Genomic DNA, 6,000 nt, shown 5'->3' with positions numbered 1-6,000 from the left:
TCTCTCTTTCCAGGTAGAGGAAGATGCTGAGAGGTACAAGGTCGAGTCGCAGAAGCATGCTGCTGAGAAGGCTGACTTGGAGAGCAAGCTCCAAGGTAAAGACACCACGATTGTCGGCCTTCTGGAGAGCAACACGAAACTTCAGGCCTCTGTCGACCGAGTTCCAGTTCTTGAAGATGACATCAGGCGTCTGAAGGAGCAGGTTCGTGACCTTGAGCAGAGGGGCTCCAACATGTACACTGTCGAGCAGTGTCAGGACATGTACTGGGAGGGGATCCTCGGCTGCCGCAGGATGTTCGCTAAGAACATGCCTGATTTTAAGTGGGCGGAGAATGTGCCCAAGTGGCTCACAGCCGAGGACAACCAAGTGGAGTGCCAAGCTGACAGGGATGACGCTGCCCAAGCTCAGGAGGCAGCTGCTAAAGAGGCGCAAGCTCGGAAGGTTGCTTCGGAAGGTGACACCACTGCTGGTGGTGCTTCCCAAGCTACTCCTCAGGGGCCTGCTGGCAAAGTCCCTTAGGAATTCGGGCAGCCGTCTTCTTCAGAGTCGGTTGGCTCCAGTTGAGGGTCCCCGAACTTGTGCTTAACACTCTCCCCTTTTGCCTCGGTGCTGCGTCGTACTTTTAATAATTTTTGCTTTCTGTGTACTTCGGTAGGCCGATTTTAATCTGTTGATGGCTGCCGATTTTAGCTTTAAGTTATTTTTCTTTCAATTTTTTTGAGGATTCCTCGGTTTGATCCGAGCTTTAGTTGGTGTAATTGTATTTGCTCCCCAAACGTTGAATGAAAATGACTTCGCTGTTTCGTTTTATCTCTTTTGCACTTCCGAAGTATTTAACTTGTTTTGGGATCCCTGGATTCTGTTTGCGTCCTCGGATCTCTTTTAGTCTTTCCGAGCTCCTCAGATCTATGGATTTGTTTAGAGACTCGTTCTTTTGTTGGCTTTATCAGGGCCTTGCTGAATCAGGGACTGAACATTCGTTCAGAGTCCGCTTTTGAGCTTCTTATCGTTAGTAGATATGTTCAGAGTCTGCTTTTGAGCTCTTCAGATCCGTGGATCTGTTGATTCTGCTTTTGAGCTCTTTTGACATGTAGATGTTCAGAGTCTGCTTTTGAGCTCTTCAGATCCGTGGATCCGTTGAGTCTGCTTTTGAGCTCTTTTGGAGTTTGACATTAGAGTCTGCTTTTGAGCTCTCCAGATCCGTAGATCTGTTAAGAGTCTTCTTTTGAGCTCTTTGTCGTTTGTAGACAAGTATAGAGTCTACTTTTGAGCTCATCAGATCCGTTGATCTGTTGAGTCTACTTTTGAGCTCTTTCAGTGTCTACTTCCGTTCTTCCGAGTTCTTGTGGTTCGGAAACCTGGGCAAGAAATCGCGAGTCATCTCTTAGTTATTAGCTTCGGGAATCCGTGGATTTGAGCCGTACTTGCTATAACCGTATTCGAGAGACTTTGTTGCGAACGGAGTATCCCTGGGTACCGCGAATCCGAAGGTTCTGGACGGTACCTTGCGGGTTGTTTTTGAGTTAGCTATTTCATGGGCCTTCGGAGCCCAAGGAATGGCTACTTCGGGTTGATTTTAGCTTCGGATTGATCAGCTCCGAAGTTGCATGCATAGTGATAAAATAGAAAGACATAAGGATATGTTTAATGAAACACATGGTGCCAGTGGCATTCCTCTTTTCATTAAACGACTTACTTGGATTACAAAAGGAAGGAAGTTAGATCATACAAAATATTTCTTGAGAACATCGGCATTCCAATGGTTCTTCAAGATGGTTCCATCTAATTGTTTAAGCATAAAGGTGCCAGTCCTCTTTTCAGAGTGGATGATGTATGGTCCTTCCCATGTTGCCGAGAGTTTTCCATGGATCTTTCCCTTCTGAACTGTCGCAGCGTTTCTGAGCACTAGGTCTCCGACCTTTAAAGGCCTGGCATTGACTCTTCGGTTGTAGTGCTTGTTGACTCTCTGCTGATACGCTGCGTTCAGAGTTCTAGCCTCGTCCCGAACCTCATCTAGTAGATTCAGTCATTCGGACAGAAGTTGGTCGTTGCTTTGACCATGGACTCCATCATACCTGTTGTATGCCTGGACCCTTAAGCTCTCTGTTCCGATCTCTACAGGGATGACAACCTCGGAACCGTAGACCAGGTGGAAGGGTGTTTGTCCTGTGGCTTCCTTCTCAGTGGTCCGAAGGGACCAAAGTGTTCCTGGGAGCTCTTCTAGCCATTTGCTTTTTTCGTCCTCGACTCTCTTCTTAAGTGCATTGAGGATGAGCTTGTTCGCGGCTTCGGCTTGGTCGTTGCTCTGAGGATGGCACACTGCTGAGTAGGCGAGGTGGATACCGAACTGTTTGCACCATCTTTGTAGTGGTGTGTTGTCAAATTGTTTCCCATGGTCGAAGACCAATAGCCTCGGTATCCCGAACCTTGTAATGATATTTTGCCAGATGAACTTGCGGACCTGCTGCTCCGTCATGGAGGAGACTGCTTCGGCCTCTATCCATTTACTGAAGTAGTCCACCCCCACAATCAGCCACTTCTTCTGGTTTACATCCGAAGGGAATGGACCAATGATATCCAAACCCCATTGTGCAAACGGTAAGGGGTACAGTGTTGCTTGCAAGGTTTGAGCTGGCTGGTGGATTGTAGGTGCGAACTTCTGGCACTTCTCGCATTTTCTTGTCAGCGCCTTTGCTTCGGAAACCATGGTGGGCCACCAAAATCCGGCTCTTAGTGCCTTGTGCGCCAGTGCCCTGCCTCCAATATGATTTCCACATACGCCGAGGTGGATTTCCCTTAGGATATAATCAGCATCGGTTGGGCCTACACATTTCAGCAGTGGGGCTGAGAATGACCTTCTCATGAGTTCTCCGTTGGCGTCGATGATGAACCACCGGTTGAACCTTTTCAGCTTCCTTGCTTGCAGCTTGTCTTCGGGAAGTTCCCCCCTCTCTTTGTATGCAATGACTGCGTCCATCCAACTCGGCTCGGGACGTGCATTGCAAACTTTAGGGGGTGGCATGTTGATGCTCCTTTCTTGGTGTACTTCCACATGGACTGACTTGTTTAGGTCAGAGAGCGTTGAGCTTGCAAATTTGGACAGCGCATCTGCTTGTGCGTTTTGACCTCGGGGAATGAGTATGACTTCGAAGGATCTCAACTTTGACGTTAAGGATTTGATTTTTGCTAGGTAAGCTGTCATGCTTGGCCATTTGGCCTCGTACTCCCCTCGGATCTGGTTGGCTACGAGCTGAGAATCAGTCTTGAGGCAAACATGTTCGGCTTCAAGAGATAAGCACAGCTCTATCCCTGCGATTGTTGCCTCTTATTCGGCTTCATTGTTGGTTGCTTTGAAACCGAATTTTAGGGCGTACTCTATGCTTTTTCCCACTGGGGGAATCAATACTACTCCGGCTCCCAAGCCGTTCACTGTGGAAGATCCGTCAGTGTAGACCTCCCATGTTCTCTTGGTGTCATCTAGCACCTCTTGATATGAACATTCGGCCAAGAAGTCTGCGAGTGCCTGTGCTTTGATGGCCGTCCTCGGCTGGTACTTGATTCCGAACTCAGACAACTCGAAAGCCCAAGCAGCCAACCTTCCCGACCTTTTTATCTTGTCTAGCACTTTCTCCAGTGGCTGGTCAGTTAGCACTACTATTTGATGGGAGTCAAAATAGGGCCTTAATTTCCGAGCTGCTACCACCACTGCGTATGCTACTTTCTCAATGAGCGGATACCGAGTTTCGACGTCTGTCAGGGTTCGGCTTGTAAAGTAGATTGGCTGTTGCCTCTTTTCCTCTTCTCGGAGGAGCACTGCGCTTACGGTCCCGGGGCTGACTGCGACGTATAAGTATAGAGCTTCCCCCTCTTTGGGCCTGGCTAGCGTCGGCAGTTGAGCTAGGTGAGCTCTGAGCTGCTAGAATGCATCTTTTTGCTCCTGTTCCCATGTCAGCTCGGGGTCCACTTTCCTCGGGACGCCTTTTTGTTTGATGGGTTATGCTTCTCCTCCGGGGAGGGTTTTGGGTTTGAGGGCTTTGAAGAAGGGTGCCCCTTTATCCGAAGCTTTCGATATGAATCTTGACAGTGCGGCCAACCTGCCCGTTAGCCTTTGCACGTCTCTTTTTGTCTTCGGTTCGGGTAGATCTAGCGCAGCCTGGACCTTGTCCGGGTTCGCGTCTATTCCCCTTTCGCTTACCATGAATCCGAGGAACTTCCCTGACTTCACCCCGAAGACACACTTCTTCGGGTTCAGTTTCATGTTGTATTTCCTCAGGTTGGCGAAGGTTTCGGCCAGGTCTTTGATGTGATCCTCCTCCTTCACGCTTTTTACTATAGAATCGTCCACATAAACCTCGACGTTCCTTCCCTTTTGATCGGCGAAGACGTGATCAACTAGTCTCTGGTAGGTGGCTCCGGCATTTTTCAATCCGAAGGGCATCATTCTGTAGTTGAACACTCCCGCGCTCGTGATGAAGGCGGTCTTCGCCCTATCGTCGGGGTGCATGAATACTTTATGGTACCCTGAAAAGGCGTCCATGAAGCTCAGCAATGCGTGGCCACTGGTAGAGTCTACCAGCTGATCTATCCTCGGGAGGGTATAGCAATCTTTTGGGCAGGCTCGATTCAGATCTGTGAAATCGACACACATGCGCCATGAGCCGTTCTCTTTCTTGACCATGACCACATTGGCCAACCAATTGGGGTACATGCACGGCTCGATGAAGCCTGCCTCTTGCAATTTCTTCACCTCTTCGGCGATAGCTTTGTTTTTCTCCGAGGAGTAGTTCCTTTTCTTCTGCTTGATCGGCCGAGCCTCGGGACTGACATCCAGCTTGTGACATATCATCTTTGGATCTATCCCTGGCATGTCAGCCGCCGACCATGCGAAGATGTCTTTGTGATCCCTCAGCAGCTGGATCAACTCTATTCGAAGTCCCGAGCCTAGGCCTTTGCCTATTCGGACACTTCTGTCTGACTCGTCCTCTAGGGGAATGTCTTCCATCTCTTGGTCTGATTCGGGAGAAAGGGTCTCTGGTCGAGCATCAACTTCTGCGGGCTTTACCAGGTTGCTCGGTCCTGCCTTTCTCCTCTTGGCATCTTTTTCTCCACCTGGGAGAGAACTCTTCTCATCTTCGTCCTCGGGACTGTCTCCTAGCCTCGGCTTTCGGATGGCCGTGTGACAGGTTGACCTTGCCACCTCTTGATCGCCCTTTATCCGTTCGGCGAAGCCAGCATCCGAGACATACATCATCATCTGATGGTATGTGGATGGAACTGCTTATATCTTGTGGATCATGGTTCGTCCCATGATGACGTTATACACTGAGTCGCAGTCCATCACCAAGAATTCCTCTCGGGCGTTTCTTGCCGCCAGGCCTTGGCCGATTGTAACGGGTAGGGTGATCTTTCCTCGGGGAATAGCTGCGGATCCGTTGAATCCGATCAATGGGTAACTGACCTTGGTCAGTGACTCTTCTCCCTCTTCGAGGATGAGTTGCTCGAAGCAGTTCCTGAAGATGATGTTGACGGCGCTCCCTCCATCGACTAGTACTCTGTGGACTTTGTGGTTGTTGAGATCCATTTCGATCACCAACGGGTGGTCATGTTTGTACTGGGTCCCGAGGCAGTCATCAGCAGTGAATGTCATGTTCGGGGGGGGGGGGGGGGGTAGGCTGATTCTCCCCAACATTGTTGAAGTTGACTCGGTGGGAGAGATCTCTTAGATGTTTCTTGCTGGCGTGGCCGGACCTTTGTCCTCCGAACACCACTAGAATTGGTTTTTTCTTTTGCCCTTCGGTCTCATGGACCCTTTTCTGGGCTTGCTCTTGTAGCTTACCAGATTTTGCTTTTTCTTTTTCTTCTCTTTCCGCCCTATGGTCAAGCAGGTAACTCTTGAGGTAGCCTCGTTGTATGAGGTCTTCGATGTTATCTTTCAGCGAGTTACACTCCTCCGTAGTATGGCCGAAGTCATCGTGGAATGCACACCACTTGTTCCTGTT

The sequence above is a fragment of the Spinacia oleracea genome, chromosome 5 (genome assembly GCF_020520425.1).
Source record: "Spinacia oleracea cultivar Varoflay chromosome 5, BTI_SOV_V1, whole genome shotgun sequence".
Taxonomy (NCBI): domain Eukaryota; kingdom Viridiplantae; phylum Streptophyta; class Magnoliopsida; order Caryophyllales; family Amaranthaceae; genus Spinacia; species Spinacia oleracea.
Note: the sequence above shows the minus strand (reverse complement) of the source record.